Below are 17,502 nucleotides of genomic sequence, written 5' to 3'. Positions count from 1 at the left end.
CAAGTGGAATCACAAATCACCAAAACACCTTGGAAAACCTTTAGAGAATATGGATAGTTGGCTCACACTATGAAATCGGTTATTGCCCTCTTTAGTGTATCCACACTAGCCACTAACATAATTTCATGAACCATAAGACCCTTTATATAGTGTGGAGGATTAGGGTTAAAACCTAATACCCATGACCTTTCATTTCCTAGGATTCATGGGTTAAAGCTCCATGGGTTAAAGCTCCATGGACTATCTATGAAGACTTAGCCCAACCTAAATGAACTTGGCCCACTACACATATATATATCTAAGAGTCCATATTTAATTAGTTCCTTTTGATCACTTAATTAATTATAAATTAATTCTTGATCAATACTAATTAAATAATATGATTATATATTAATATATTAGAACTTATAATATATTAATATAAATCATAAATATACTATTCTCAAAAGACTATCCATATAAATTGTGTCGGTGAAGTGCAACCCAAATGGACCATGCCGGGTCGGGTCAAGTACATACCAAATATAGTTATGGACTTAGACATTAATCCAACAAAGACGACCGAACAGATTCAGCAGGTCAGGTAGAGGTTACTGACAGCCCAGAGTCGCCAGAAGAGTTATGCGGATAGGCGACAATCCGAGCTCGAGTTACAGGTCGGAGACTTTGTACTCCTGAAGGAGTCCCCTTGGAAAGGGGTAATCCGATTCAGGAAACGGGGAAAGTTGGGACCCCGGTACATCGGTCCTTTCAGAGTGACCGCCAGAGTAGGACAGGTACCCTACCATTTGGAGTTGCTTGAAGAGTTGAGCCAGATTCATAACACCTTCCACGTATCCCAGATGAGGAAGTGTGTGGCCGATGAGACGACAATAGTGCCACTAGAGGACATTCAGGTTGATGTGAGCCTGAATTATGTTGAGAGGCCGATCGCGATTTTAGATCGAAAAGTGAAGGTTTTGAGGAACAAGGAAGTGCCCCTGGTACAGGTCCAGTGGAAACATCGGAGGGGGTCTGATCTGACTTTGGAGCCGGAGTCGGAGATGAGGGAGCAGCATCCTGAGCTACTTGCGGAGCATGACTTCGAGGGAGAAGTCTGATTCTAGCGGGGGAGAATTGTAACATCCGGATTTCCAGGTATATTATTTTTATTATTTATTTTGAGATTTTTTGGAAGGACTCGACGAGTTGGTGCCTCAACTCGTGGAGTAGGTTCGCGACTTGGTGACGTGGATAATAAATGGACTCGACGAGTCGGGGAGATGACTCGCCGAGTCAGCGCTGTTGACAGAAACCCTAATTCTCTCGGGCATGTGCCTATTTAAAGTCACTTATAGCCTTCATATCACCTCCATCAGTGTCTATTCGCCCCCTAAGAGAAACCCTAGCGTTTATTGTGAGCAAGAGAGGGAGGGAGACTCATTGAAGTCACTTTCTTAAGAAGAAGAGCGAGGTGCTTCAAGGATCAAGGAGGAGAGCTTGTGGATCTGCCTCATCTCCATTGCAAGCTTCAGATCTAGGTATAAGCTCGTACCTTCTTTGTTGATTTATTAGACCCCTTGGTTGTGAAATTAGGGCTTGTATCACTTATTGATGGGGTTTTGGGTGCATCAAACCCCCCTTTTGCGAGTCACTCTATAGATCTGGACCTTGTAAGGTCCAGAGAGTCATAAAGTAGGAGGCCATGGTTGAGCAACCGTGGAGCTTTGAAGTTAGGAAGCTTTAGTGGAGTCTTAATGGCATATAGAGCAAAATATACCATGCATGGACATCAAAATCGATCCTTTACGCGACTTTTGAGTATTAGGAGGTTAGATCTATGAGCTAGAGTTACATATCTGACCTCAGGTGGCTGATTGAGAAATCCGATGGAGCCAACTCGCCGAGTCCATGGGATGACTCGATGAGTCGTAGCGGGTTTGACCTAGTAGCCTTGACCCAGTGTTAACTCATCGAGTTGGGAGTCAAATCGACGAGCTGAGTGAACCCTAGGGAGGATTGGAGAATACGAGTAGACTCGGCGAGTCACAGGAGTGCACTCGGCGAGTCAGGTCAAGCTTGATTGTTGACCCAGGTTGGCTTCTGTTGACTTCATGGGTGGGTCTTATGTGTTTATAAGGGTTATGTGATATATGATTTTATCTATGTATATGCTATATCCTGAGCTTGCATGGTTTGGACCGGAAGGTCAACAGGTTTTGGACCGGAAGGTCAACAGAGTAGGACCGGAAGGTCTAAAGCGTTAGGACCGGAAGGTCATCATTGGTAGGACCGGAAGGTCTACCAGAGTTGTGGGACCGGAAGGCCCCACTGAGACACATTGACCAGAAGGTCTCTTATAGCTATAGCCTCGAGTGGCTAATTATATGTACGTGGTATTTTGGGGAACTCACTAAGCATGCGTGCTTACCGTGTTATGTGATATGTGTTTCAGGTACTTTAGAGGATCGCGGGAAGGCACCGACATGATTGTATACACACACACCGTTGAGATGGAGTTATGTTGTGGATCCTGGATTCGATATAATGTTTTGAAAACTTTGTTGACTGATATTTGGTGTATTAATAATATGATATGTGTTTTATGAAATTAAAAATGAAAATTTTGGTTTGATCTTTCGTGTCGTTTCAACCACCATGTGGAACAGTTGTCCGAAACACTTAGAACACGTTCAAAATGCGATGAGCTAGTCCAGAACACGCAGAACGTGTCCGACACACGAAAGATATTTCCCATAACAGGAAGATCATGTCTGGAACATGATGCTAATTTTTTTACCAATTTCAGGATGATGTTGTGTACGAAATGATACTCATTGATATGTGCAATCCAAATGTAACACCCTCAAACTCATAACTTATAATCTATAAACATATCATAATTTTTATTTACAAATGCGGAATTTTACTCGAAAGTTAAAACTTTTTACATTTCGGGTTAAATCAAATGAGCACAATTCAAAATTTATCTATTTATATAAAAATAAAGAATACAATAGTAGCATCCTACTATTTAAATCTTGCTCTTGTGCTCCTTTCTTCTCCTCTGGTACGACGACTGCTGACATATGAACCTGAACCTGCAAAACATAAACGTATCTGCAATATCAGACACAAGGTGCCTAGTAAGTTATTTTTTATGTCTTTTCTTATCTTTCTCTTCTTTCATGCCCGTCCTTATAGTTACTTCTCCAACTCATCTCATGCTCTACACATATCATAACTTTGTCTCTGACTCTATCTCTTATCTACTCTATCTCTTAGACTTTGTTCTATCTCATCATTACTCTATTTCTTATACTCGAATCTATATCATTATTACTCTGTCCCTCATGCTCTGATATATATCATCTTTTCTCTATTTTTTGTACTCTATTAAATCTCGTCTCTACTCTCTCTCATATGCTCTCGTATGTCTCATCTCTACTCTGTCTTATGTACCCTATTATATCTCATCTCTACTCAGTCTTATATATTTTGTTATATCCCATCTCTATTCAATCTCATACTCTATGTATATATCATCGCTACCAAGTCTCGTATACTTTTTATATCTCATCTCTACTCAATATCATACTATCTGCATACCTCATCCCTACTCAATCTCATACTCTCTGTATATCACATTGTTACACAGTCTCATATACTCTATATATCTAATCTCTTCTCAATCTCATACTCTCGGTATATATCTCATATCTACTCAATCTCATACTCTCTATACATCTCATATTTACTCAGTCTCGTATAGTTTGTATATCACATCTCTTCTCAATCATATACTCTATGTATATCATATCCCTACTCAGTCTCGTACTCTTGTCCCAAAGGAACCTCGATCTTATTCCCAAAGGAAACATATTCATGTTCCTGGAGGAATCTCAATCTCATTCCTGAAGGAAATATACTCATGTTCCCGAAGGAACCTCAATCTCATACCTAAAGGAAATATACTCATGTTTTCGAAGAAATCTCAATCTCATTCCCGCAGGAAATATATTCATGTTCCCGAAGGAATATAAATCTTATTCCCGAAGGAAATATACTCATGTTCCCAAAGGAATATCAAAAAATTCTTAAAGGAAATATACTCATATTCCCGAAGGAATCTCAATCTCATTCTCGAAGAAAATATACTCATCACATGCTTTGCTACATGTCTCTATGTACACCATATATATATATATATATATATATATATATATATATATATATATATATATATATATATATATATATATATATATATATATATATATATATATATATATATATATATATATAATGTAAGTCCCCAATCTGCTTGTGTATCAATCAGATGCAATTGATGGTGCGGAATCCCAATCAATTGGATGATGTCAGATCAAATAGAAGAATAAGGAGAAGAAGAATAATATGAATCTTCAATGTATTGATGAATGGAAAGATGCTCCTTTACATGAGATTCACACACACACACACACTTAAGCTTCTTTCTCTCTCATTCTTTTCTCGTTCTCTATTCTTCTATTCACTCTCTATTCCTCACACCCCTCACCCCTATATATGCATGAGAAACATCGGCCGTAAACAGCGTTTACGACCGTAAACCTGTTTATGGCCGTAAACCTGACCGTAAACTCATAAAACATTACAGAAAAATACAATCAACTAGAAAAGCAAAGTATAAACCTATATTTTGACCCAACAATCTCCCCCTTGGTTTATAGCTTTCTTTTCTTAATTGACCCAACAAGCTCCCCTAAAAAGTAGCTGGCTTTTCTTATTAATCTTCATTGGGAGCTTGGCTTCAGCATTAATCTTCAAATTCTTCACAGCTTCAAGATGAACATGATGAATCTTCAATAATTGACTTCATCTTGAGCAGTTGGGCATTTCTTCAAGATTTGACTCTGAACGTACGTTGGGTGAGGAGGCTTCTTGATAAGATTCTTGAAAGATAGCGCTTTCAGCTTGAGAATCTTCAGAGAGAATAGCAGAGAGAAACAATCTTCTGGATCACTTCAACAGGTACAAGAATAGCAACAAATTGATTGAGGAGGCTTCAATGCAATCTGTCACATAATCTTCAAGTACAGCTTCACCTTGCTACTGGGGTTGAAGGATTGAATGTTGAAAGAATAATCTTCATTTCTAGCTCCTTCGAATGAGAATTCTTCGATGCTCACAGATGAAGCTTTGGCTTAGAAATTCTCCGATACAGTCTCCATGAGTCTCGTCTACATCTGAATTCACTTTTCAAGACAAAACAAAACTAAAACAAAACTTAGCACACAATGTTTTTTGGATTTTTCATATTTTCTGAAAAAGAAATAAAACAGAAGTAACACTAATTTTTTGGATTTTTAATTTTCTGATTTTTGTTTGGTTTTTAAATTTTTTAATTCTCCTCTAATATTTAAATTAGAAGAAACTATGAACAAATTTAACAAAAATAAAAATGATATCTAACTTTAAGAGTGATTTGGGATCAAAGTTTTTAAACAGCCTTTATCCGTTTATCAGTACCTCTCCCGTCATGAATAGATCTGGTCAATCGCCAATATTGTGGTGCACTTAAACACGAGAGATTGTGACAAAATTAGGACATACTATAAGTGACAAGACAATGTGATCCTAAGATCCTAGATAATATTCCTTAAGGACCATTCAGCTGCCGACGACCAAAGATATTGTTGTACACCTAAATTGAGCAGCGAGATCTACAGACAACCTAGTGATTGTTCAATTTTAAATGTACTAGAACATGTTTCCCGCTTCCTGACATACCCCAATAATCAGGAACTTCCAAAGTACTCCTTACTTTAGGTGAGCAGACAATTATTATGAGAGAAGTCAGATTTAGAATGCATATGCTATACACCCAGGTCGGATCTCTTCCAATCTCGCAGAGGGTGAAACATATGACTAACCAGATTTAGAGGGATTGAGAAGTAGAATGGTGCATATGCTGTGTACCAGGTCAGATGTATTTCAATCACGCAAAGGAGACAGCATATAAATAACAGACAGGAAGAATTGCATAGATAGAAGATGCAGAGAAATAGAATTGCATATGTTACAGTTCAGGTCGGATGTATTTCAATCACGTAGAGGAGGCAACATATGACTAACAGAAAGAAAGCAAGAAAAATAATTTCCTGCAGACCTACTTTATCAGGATTCCCCAGTCGCCCCATCAATACCAGAATTAAGGACAAAGTCCGTACATCGAGGAAGAGTTAAACCACGGTTCTAGATACAGATTATTTTAGAGTAACCGGTGGATTATCATGTATATCTCCCTGCTCAACCTATCTGGGCGTCGTATTGTCAGGCTAAATGGATCTATCTAGGTCAAGATTTTTCAAGTCTCTAGATTCCTTAAGTTCATGAATGCCTAGTTAAGTCCATTTTAATCTTTCGTGCCTACCAGCGCATCGAACACAGAGCCTAGACAATTCAGATTCAGTCCCTTACACAGATTCAGATTGCCTGTTATCACATGATTATATCACTTCCCAAAACATCTCCTTCAAGCACATTTCATTAACACCATATTTTTGGATTTTCTGATTTTCTAATGTTTTTGGATTTTTTTTTAAATTTTTAAATTTTTGTTTTGTTTTTATTTCTCCCCCTAAATTTGTGCATAGGAGAGAAACAAAAGTAAATGCGCAAATTTAAACTATCCTAAAACAAAAATTAGTCTTTAAAGCGAATCAGCTTAAGAAAAACTCAGGAGTATAGAGAAGAAAACTCAAACCGTAAGTCACCGATTGAATTTGCATCCAGAAGGTCTGAGAACAGCACGCGTAATCTTAGAACATATCCAAAAATTCTTCACATCGTTAAGCACAAACCCCATGAGTGACTCCTTCTTTTCTTCCTTTCCTGCAAAGGACACATACTCCCAAACAAAGTTATGAATGTTGTACAGTTAAGAGATGTCCTCTATCATGTGCCTAGAACAGCCACTACCAACAAACCGAAGTCTGATGATATGCCTCCATAGCTGCTCCGACACAGAGCGGAATTTGTTGGTCTTTGGAACCCAATCCATTTTTAAACTGGGTTGACCTTTTTCATCCTTGCACGGTACTCTCTTCCATGACATATCCTGTTTATCACAAACAGAAGATGAAGAAATATTAGAATCGTTAGAAGATTTGGGAGAGTGAGCCTTTGGAACCCATTTGTAGTTGGGTTTAACCCATTTCTTTTTCGATCTGATGGGTGGCTCAGTACTTGCTTTTGATCTTGATGTCAGCCGTTGAGATGACTTTGACCTAACCGGTCTTTGTTTCACTGGAGCATCTCTTGGATTGGGCTTCTTGGCCGACATTCCCTTCTTGCCCTTGGGATTCAGATTCTTGGCCTTGTGGGTTTGATTCTTGGCCTTCTGCGTCTTCCAGTCACCATTGTCTGAACGTGACCTTGAGGGGTTTCTTTTGGAGTATCTCCCTCTTGGCGCGTTCTGCCACCCTTGTGCATAGTAGGGAACGTATGCGCGATTAGGGCAACTTCTGGCAATGTGTTCAGGTGTTCCACAGTGAAAACATGCCTTTTTCTTCATTGTGAAGTTGTTTCTTCCTGCCCCTGGTAACTTATCCTTGCCTTGTCTCTTATTTTTCCCACAAGCACAATTACAACAGGCACTCTGTTTCACTGGAACAGGTGGCCTGTATTTCTCAACAGCAGGTTGATCAGAAGCAGCTGAGTTCGAAGCAACAGATTCAGAGTTCAAAGAGATATTGGTTTGTTCAGTAGTGTTCTCCTTGTTCTCATGAAGTAGAAACATTAGTATCTTTCATCTCAACACCCTCAGTTGGCCCTAATTGTTCAGTCGTAACTGAAGCTGGAACACGGGGTTGGCCATACTGAAGATGTGCTTCATTTTCAATTTCTTCCTTAGTCAGAGGGGTATAAGAGTAGTTATGATTGAAAGGGGGAGGGACACTCTCGTAACCTAGACCCTTTTGTTGGTTATTTTTAAATTGCAAACAATGGTCTATCATGTTCGCAACTACTTCGCTTGACACATCAAATTTTCTAAAATCGAAATCTGCAGTTTCAAATTTGCCTTTTAATGTGTCAATCTCAGCAATTAATTCAATAAGTTATCTCTTAACATAGTCATAATTTTCACATTTGTTGCTATAGTCTTCCTGAAGCCTCCTAAAGTCTTTGGTTTTTGCTTCTAATTCAGCCTTTAGGGGTTTCTGTCCTTTCCTGAGTTGATATCCTTCGTATTTTAGGTCCTCAACTTCCCTTTTTAGCAAATTATTATGTTCACGAAGAATTTTAATCGTATCTTCACAAGATGGAGTACATGAAACTTCATTGACCGAGATGTTTGCGGAACTCATTGTTTTTCCACACTTCAAAGCGTCAAGTTCTTCAGTTACAGCAGCAAGACTAAGACGATTGAGATCTTTTGTCTTCTTGATGACAGCCACGATCATATCCCACGATTTCGGAAGTGAATTCAGCAGCTTTTTGTTTATCTCAGATTTAGTTAAGAAGATCCCAACTATATTCATCTCAGTAGTAAGTGTAGTAAATCGCTGCAACTGAGCTTCCAGGGTTTCTCCAGGGATATAATTGAACATGTTGAACTTTTGTCTTAACATATCCTGATGACTCTCTTTCATGTCTTCAATTCCCTCGTAGACCTCAAAAAACATTAAAAGCACAACTAGAAGCTAAATTCTTTGACTAAAAACTCAAAAGTCAACCTTAAAAGTCAAATTAAAAAAATCAAACTTAAAAGTCAAACAAAAAAGCTAAATTTGAAATTTTGAAGGTTAAACGAGAAAGTCAAAATTTAAAGTCAAAGGTCAAAATTGAAAGTCAAAGTCAAAATTTTAAGTAAAAAATCAAAATTAAAAGTCAAAAAATAAAAACTAATTTTTTTTGGGTTGAAAAAGTAATTTAAAAATAAAGGAAATTGATTTTTGGGGTTAAAAATGTTAAATTTGCGAAACTAGAAACGAGAAAGCGAATCTTTAAAAATTAAAAACGGAAGGAGGATATCATCTCCCACCCTAGATGAGTTGGTTAAGGCGTGAGGCTGATGAATCAAGGGACCCGGGTTCAATCCCCGACACCCCCAACTTCGCTTCCTTTTTTTTAATGGAAGCAAGCTGCGAGGACTTCTGCTGCTGATATGCGAGGCGAGGACTAGGCGATGCGATGCGAGGCTGAGAACGAGACGAGGTGCGAACCGTAAACGATGCTGGACCGCAAAGCACCGAGGACCGCAAACTCCGGCCGTACACGTGCGAGCCGTAAACCCTGATCGTACACGTGCGAGCCATAAACTCCGAGGGCCGTAATCTCGGACCGCAAGCTCCGGCCGTAAACTCCTCGGAAACCCTAGTTGCTGGCCGTACACGCCGCCACTCCCTCGCTGGTTACGACCAAAAACAACGTTTTTGCCCCTTTTTGCTCCAAGACTCGATCAAAAACCCGTTTTTATGAAAAACACGAAGAACAAACCCCCCTTATTTTGCCAAGATCTATCGAAAAACGCAGAAATCCTTCCAAAATAAGATCAAATTAGTTCCAGATCTTACAAAATTGACTGATACAATCCAAGCTCTGATACCAATTGTAAGTCCCCAAAAATGCTTGTGTATCAATCAGATCCATTTGATGGTACGGAATCCCAATCAAACGGATGATTTCAGATCAAAATAGAAGAGAAGGAGGAGAAGAATAACTTGATGCTCCTTTACATGAGATTCACACACACACACTTAAGCTTCTTTCTCTCTCTCTTCTCTCGTTCTCTATTCTTCTATTCACTCTCTGTTCCTCACACCCCTCACCCCTATATATACATGAGAAACATCGGCCGTAAACAGGGTTTACGGCCGTAAACCTGACCGTAAACTCATAAAACATTATAGAAAATTACAATCAACTAGAAAAGCAAAGTATAAACCAATATTTTGACCCAACAATATATATATATATATATATATATATATATGTATATATATATATATATATATATATATATATATATGTATATATATATATATATATATATATATATATATATATATATATATATATATATATATATATATATATATATATATATAGGGTGAGGTTCAATAGAGAACAATAATTAACCAATGAACCAATGAACCAATCTTTTTTTCAACTTTTAGAACTTATTTTTTATCAAAAAAAAAAAAAAAAACTAAAAATACAGAAATTCATAACTTTTTATCCTTTTTCCAATGATATCAAATTCGAATTTTTTTTACGTCAAATTCACAATGTGAATCTTTGAAAATTCCCAATGTGAATGCGTATTCACACGGTGAATCCGAAAAATATTTTTCACATTCACAACATTAATATATGAATTTAGATATTTTTAGATTTTTTTTTCGATAAAGAATAAGCTCTAGAAATTGAAAAAAAGATTTGGTTCCTAGAAGAACCAATAATGATGGTTATCTATTGAACTTTTCCCTATATATATATATATATATATATATATATATATATATATATATATATATATATATATATATATATATATATATATATATATTCTCCAATTATATACATACATGCTCAGATACATGATTTCTACGTATATTTATGATCTACTTTGTCTCATAACTTGGTGGCATTAACTTGGTGCATCAAGGTTCTCATACACACTTGTATAAATATATAATTTAAACATATAACAATCATAAAGAAAGAGTGAGTGATAATAATAACTCACCATATCAGTTAGTGAACACTAACTGTCCCACTTTGGCTCCTTTTGTCATTAGATGCCTCTTGATCCATCTTTTGCTCTTAGGCCTATTCATACACATTAACAAGCATCTTAATACTTGTTTTAGCCTATTAAGAGCTTAATCATTATATATATATATATATATATATATATATATCAAAATAATCACTCTCTTGATCATAATTTGACATATCAACTTTCTATCTCAAATTCAATTATTCTTCACAAATTAAGCTCGTATTCGACTTAATTTATTAATTCCCATACTCAATTCTATCATATCATCTCTTTCACTAGTTAGTATTTGAAACCCTAACAATCCATAATGGATTTCACCTTGAAAATCACATATAAAGTTTGTTCAAAGATTCTAAACACTCTCAATAACATACAAATCGAGCAATAAGTCGATTGATTCAAACAAGTTAATCAAAGTAGAAATCTCACCATTAAAGCTCAAAGATTGAACATAGAGAAAAATATTTATCTTAATGGAGAGAGAATGAAAATCCTTGCAATCCACCATCTTTAGCTTGCCTTGGCACCATTTTTGGCAGCATAATCACCCATCTCAGCTCCCAATAGATCCCGTTGAAGAATGATCAAAATGAGCTCTTAAACATATTATAACATCTTATCTATGCTTTTCCATGTTGTGGAAAATATATGTCCACGTCATGGTCTCTAGAAATCAGGAAAGTACATTGTTGATTCCATTCCATCTCGAGGCAGCTTTTCTTCCAACTTCAAACGTGTATAACTTCTTTGTTTCTTACCCGTTTTCAGTGGTCTTTATATCCACGCGAAGGTGGGAACATATTATACAACTATATTAATTCACTTCTTACTAAATTAATACATGATTTAATCTATTAAGTCATGAAGTAGGCCCAAAAAGCATAAAATTCCCCTTTTACCCTTTTGATAAAAAATGCATTTTCTCATGCATTCTTTCTCTTGAACTTACTCATATAATCTCTTATTAGTGACTTAAACACTTCTCGGACATTTTCATGAAGTCACAACTTCATAATCTCATATTTTTATCATAAATAACCAAATTTCCCCTTTTAGTCAATCCTTAACTAAAAGTCAACTCTTTCAAATTTTGGGTTGTTACACCAAACTTGGGTCGGGACATTATGGCTTGGATACAACCTATCCCAGTATGAGCTACATTTTCCAAGGCATTAGGTTTTGTTAGGTGGGCTGATGTACACATGAGTGCAAAAGGTCACCCATTATCTACCACTACTTATTCTATAATGAAGCCATGACCAATCCACAATTCGATATGGATGAGTTAACATTTTCGTTGGGCGACTACCAACTATGTTTTGAAAATAGATCATTATTCCTAGTAATTAGTTACTAGTTTGGTGAGTATTTTTCTCCTCGTTATACGCACACACATTTCCATCATTGAATGTTTCCATTTGTCTCGATATCAAATATAGTGAAACTTAAGCACTTAGAGTTTGTCTTCAATAACCCTTTAGATGATTTATCTGGCAAGGATGCAGTAGGAGTGTATTTGGGTGTGTAAAGGACAAAGCTTTCATAGACTCAAAAATTGATTTTATTTAAAAATTAAACCAGGCTTAATAAAAGAGTTTTTTCATGCAAATCGAATGTTTTTACAAAGGGAAAATGTCATATTAGCCCATCCAACTTATCGTGTTTGTTTTAAAAGGTCACCAAACTATGTTTTTGGCACATTAAGGGAATGAACTTACATTTATTTTTTTTAAAATACCCTTATGTAACCTGATACCGGGTTCAAAGGTAATATACATGCCACGAAGGTCATTTAATGAAATGTCCATGTGTATTACATTTATCTTAATTTGTTTTAAATAAACTGATTGCAGTGTAAAATCCCCTCCTCCTCCTCCTCATTTAAGAAACCTATCCTCCCACCATAGTAACTGTAGATCGATGATTATATTCTTCTCAATCAAAGTTCATTTCCAAGGTGTGTTCATCAACAAGCCTTTTTGTTATTATGATGGTGTTCATCATGTGTTCGAGAATATCGATTTTGCTTGTATGTCATATAAAGAATTTGTGCATTTTCTTGAACGATTCACACAAGAGAAGTGTGAGAAACTTTATTATTGTCAACTTGATTTATAAATCCCAGAAGGTTTAACCTTGATTTCTAATGAACTTCAATATCAAGAATTTATAGACATTGCTTATCGGTGTGGAGTACAACTGTCTGTTTACATGGACCATTTTGGTACTACTGTACATGTAACTAACGAAAATGAAAATGAAGATAATTGTGTTGTGAAGTCAAACATGTTAATTGAAGGGGAAGAATGTATTGACCTAACTGACTTCATGAGTCCACAACAGAGCAACATGGAAGGAGTAACATATGAAGGAGTAAGTCAGGAAAATGGAAATGAGGATGCCACAGAAGGTGATCCAAAAGATGATGAAGATGACAATGTCCCAGATGTTGAAGATGAAAATGCCCTAATATGAAAGGAACACCAATGCTTAATGAAGACATATCTTGGAATAAGCAGTTGCCAATTCTAGGTATGAGGTTCACCAACCCTAAACAATTGAAATTCATGCTTTGTAATTATGCTATAGCCAATGGGTATCAACTGTACTATGAAAAAAATAACAGTAAAAGGTTATTGGTTAAGTGTTGTGATGGTGAATGCACATTTAGGCTCTGGGCGTCATGGATGAGTGAGGAGCACTCATTCCAAATCAAGTCCCTTATCAATGAGCATAATTATGCAAGAAATTTTAAGTTAGGGTCAGTTGTTAATTATAGATAGATTGGTAGTCATTTCACCAGGGAAGTTCTTGAGAATCAAAAATTCAATGTTAGGATGCTAAAAGAGGAAGTAAAGACTAAATTTGGCATAAAGTTTACCATAGTGTAAAATTATGCAAAGTGGTGGTCCTATGGTGAGGAGATAAGAAGGTATAATCCATGGCCAACAGTCAAGTTATGTGTGAATTCTATGCCAGATGGGAAAACTTACTTTATCAGGATATATATATATATATATATATATATATATATATATATATATATATATATATATATATATGTATATATATATATATATATATATATATATATATATATATATGTATATATATGTATATATATGTTTTCATGCAGTAAAGCAGGGTTGGAAAAGTGGTTGTAGAGGGATTATAAACTTGGATGGTGTTTTTTAAAAGGAATGTGTACTGGTCAATTATTATGTGTTGTTGGTAGGGATGGAAACAATCATATATACCCAGTAGCTTGGGTTGTGGTTTGTGTTGAAAATAAAGACAACTGGAAATGGTTCCTAGAAAACTTGCATTAAGATCTACATCTTGAAGGTGGGTATGCTAAGACATTGATGTCAAATAAACATAAGGTATGTTTGTGTTAATTATACCATGCTTTATGTGTTTCAGTTGTGATCTAGTTCTAAATGTTCTTATGATGCAATGCAGGGGATATTTGAAGCAGTGGAGGAATTATTCCCAGAGATAGAACATAGGCAATATGTCAGGCATGTTCTGTCCAACTTCAAGAAGAAATTCCCTGGGGCTCATTATGAGAAATTATTTTGGAAGGCTTGTAAGGCATCAACTAAACCTCTTTTCAATTTTGCAATGAAAGAGATTCAAATGATTATCCCTGTTTCTTATGTGTATCTTATGGGAAGGAATCCAAAGTCATGGTCAAGAGCATTTTTTTCAAATAGGAAGGGGGTGTGATGCTATTGAGAATGGGTTGTTTGAAAGCTTTAACAATGTTATCTTCGATGCTAAGAAGAAACCAATTAGTACTATGCTGGAGGATATCAGACTATATGTGATGCAAAGGATGTGTAGTTTAAGACAGAAAGGAAGTGGATGGGGACATTTTGATGTATGTCCAAACATAAGGCTTGCCATAAATGAATTAAAGATCCAACAAAGGTACTTTATTCTTCTTTGTCACTCTTTCAGCATAGTAGCTCTTATTAACTGTGTTTATTTATAGGTACTAGCAAGTACTTCCTAGTGGTCTGAATACATTTGAAACAAGAAACTTAAGAGAGTATTATGGTGTTGATTTGGAAAAGAAAACATATACTTTTAGGATTTGGCAACTGAATGGGTATGATTGTGTACATTCAGTGGCAGCCATTTCTTATGTAAACAGAGATGTAGATGCATTTTTTGATCCTTTATATCGTGCTTATATATATATGAACACCTACAAGTACTCAATAGGAAGCATGAATGTGAGTGCAATGTGGCCCCCAACAGACTACATAGCACCATTGCCACCATTGAAAAGGAAGATGCCAGGGAGACCCACTATAAAGAGAAAGAGGGACAGTACAGAGGTTAGTGGATTAGACAAAGCATCTAAGTCAGGAAAAAAGATTGTATGTGATGTTTGTAAAAAGGCGGTGCACAATAAGTCAACCTGTGATGCAATGTTAAAGCCCCAAAAAAGTCAGGTAAAAAAGAGGAAGATTGAAGTTGAGTGTGAAAGTGGTAGTGCATTGAAGAAAGTTAAGGGTCAAGCTAGTGAAGTAAAGAAACGGAAGGGTCAAGTGCAAAGGGGTAATGGTGTAAAAAAGGGAAAGGGTGAAGGTGAAGGTAGAAGTGGACAACAAGGTGAATGTAGTTTAACAAGTGTTGTGAATAAAAAGAATGGTCAACAACAACGTATAGTCAAGTTAAGGAAAAAGTAAGAGAATATAATAAAGAAAAAGTTGTCAAAAAGGGTTGAGGCAGAAACGGTGAAGACGATACATCATCCAAACCAATGGACTAGGATTAAAGGTGTTTTGTTTATGGAGTATGTTTGTTAGGGTTAGATGTCTTTCTTTAATGTTTGTTATGGTATTGTTAAGTTTGTTAGTGTGTCCTTAAAACACCAGGTAATGACATTGATGAATGCATGAATGTCTTTTTGTCGTTGTAAGACAAATATAGCAACGTACTTTGACATAAGATGAATTTTGTTTGTGATTGTAACATGAATGTTTGTTTGTGATTTTAAAACATATATGAGAAGGTACTTTGACATAACAATGTACTTTCACATAACAAGCATGTTTCTTTGTTATTGTAAAACAAATATGCCAAGGTACTTTGAGTGTAGAAATAATGGTAGCATCCACATGAACAAATCAATCAACAGTTAACATAACAGTTGGTACGAGAACATTACTAAATATTAAATGACATCATATGAAAACATTGGTTAATAGGAAATAGGTTTCATTTCATTCATCGAAGTGGCCATACATTACAAATGAGGTTATCGTGTTACCAACCCCCCCCCCCAAAAAAAAAATATATGGTTCTAAAAACCCTAACATCGTTAACAGGAACCAATGATCAAAATAACCAACAAACATTATACCCTAATACACATAATCACCAACAATAGAATATACCCTCATACATATATATTATACTAGCAGATGGAGAAGTTAGACAAAAACAAACAACCTTCGACAACCCCAAAAACCCAAAAAACACTAAAATCGCCATTGTGCTACCTACCAACATAACTACACCCACCAAAGTCCCCACCCAGAGCTTTTGACGCAACCACGAACCCCGATCAACGACATCACTTCAACTCTAACAGCAGCCATCAGAGTCACGGTCTTTTTCAAGTAGCGTATTTCCTCCTTAAACTCGCTAGTTGTTGTCGCATGTCATCTCTCATGTCCTCGATCTGCACTTGGGTTTCCATGGCGTGAAGCTCGTAGTCAGTTGGTACGTCTAGGTCCAATACTCTGAAACCACCATAGGATGACTTGAAAAACTTTTGGGACCATCGAGGATGACTTGGCAAACTTGGGGACCAAGATAGGAACAATACTAGTCGATTCACGTTCCATTATTGAGGCCACGTCACCAAAATATCCTTTAAACCTTTTACAATCGGAAAAAGGACGTAATTAAACGGTCATATGAGAGTTGGTTTCCTTAATGTGCAAAAAAAATAGTTTAGTGACCTTTTAAAACAAACACGATAAGTTTGATGGGATAATATGACATTTTCCCTTTTACAAAAGTTGGTTACCTACATCTTTGTGTAGATTTAAATCGTATATTGATATTACGTTGTATAGTTGTTTGGAGGATTTCTTGCATGTAAAATCATCAAAATAGTGGTATATAATTATGTTTGAAAATTTACGATTGTTGGGTTTTCTTAATGATCTAAAAGTTGTGAACCGAATTCAAAATAAGCGCTATTTTGAATTGCATGCATCTGATAGCAAATTGCATCAACTTGACCTATGATATGTTGATTGTTTAGTTTTGGGTTGTATTTTGTGACCTGTGTATCACTTTAATTTTCTATTATGTAATATATTTTTCTTTTAAGATGCAACATAATAGTTATGTTAAGAATATGTATTAGAATAGAAATTGTAATAAAATAAAGACCAATGAGTGCAGGCTAAGGACCATGGAGATTGGAGACTCAAGGAGTTCCACCAGACATCAAGAGTTAGTTAGAGAATAAGTGGTAACTTCCAAGTTTATTTTAGTCCTTCGAATTGACCCAATTTTTTCCTATGTTGGCTCATGGGAAAAGTAAAGTATTACGGTTAATGTTTGTGTGCATGTTTCTTTTATTTTATGGTTGGTTAAAGTAAATTGAGAAACTTAATATTGGTAAAAGGTTAACGAATAACATTGGTGTTTTATAAAAGTTTATAAAATTGGCTAAAATGTTTAATTTAATGGTTTTCAAAAGA

The sequence above is a fragment of the Lactuca virosa genome, chromosome 4, assembly GCF_052849685.1.
Source record: "Lactuca virosa cultivar CGN04683 chromosome 4, Lactuca_virosa_CGN04683_v6, whole genome shotgun sequence".
Classification (NCBI taxonomy): Eukaryota; Viridiplantae; Streptophyta; class Magnoliopsida; order Asterales; family Asteraceae; genus Lactuca; species Lactuca virosa.
This window is presented reverse-complemented; position numbering follows the sequence as displayed.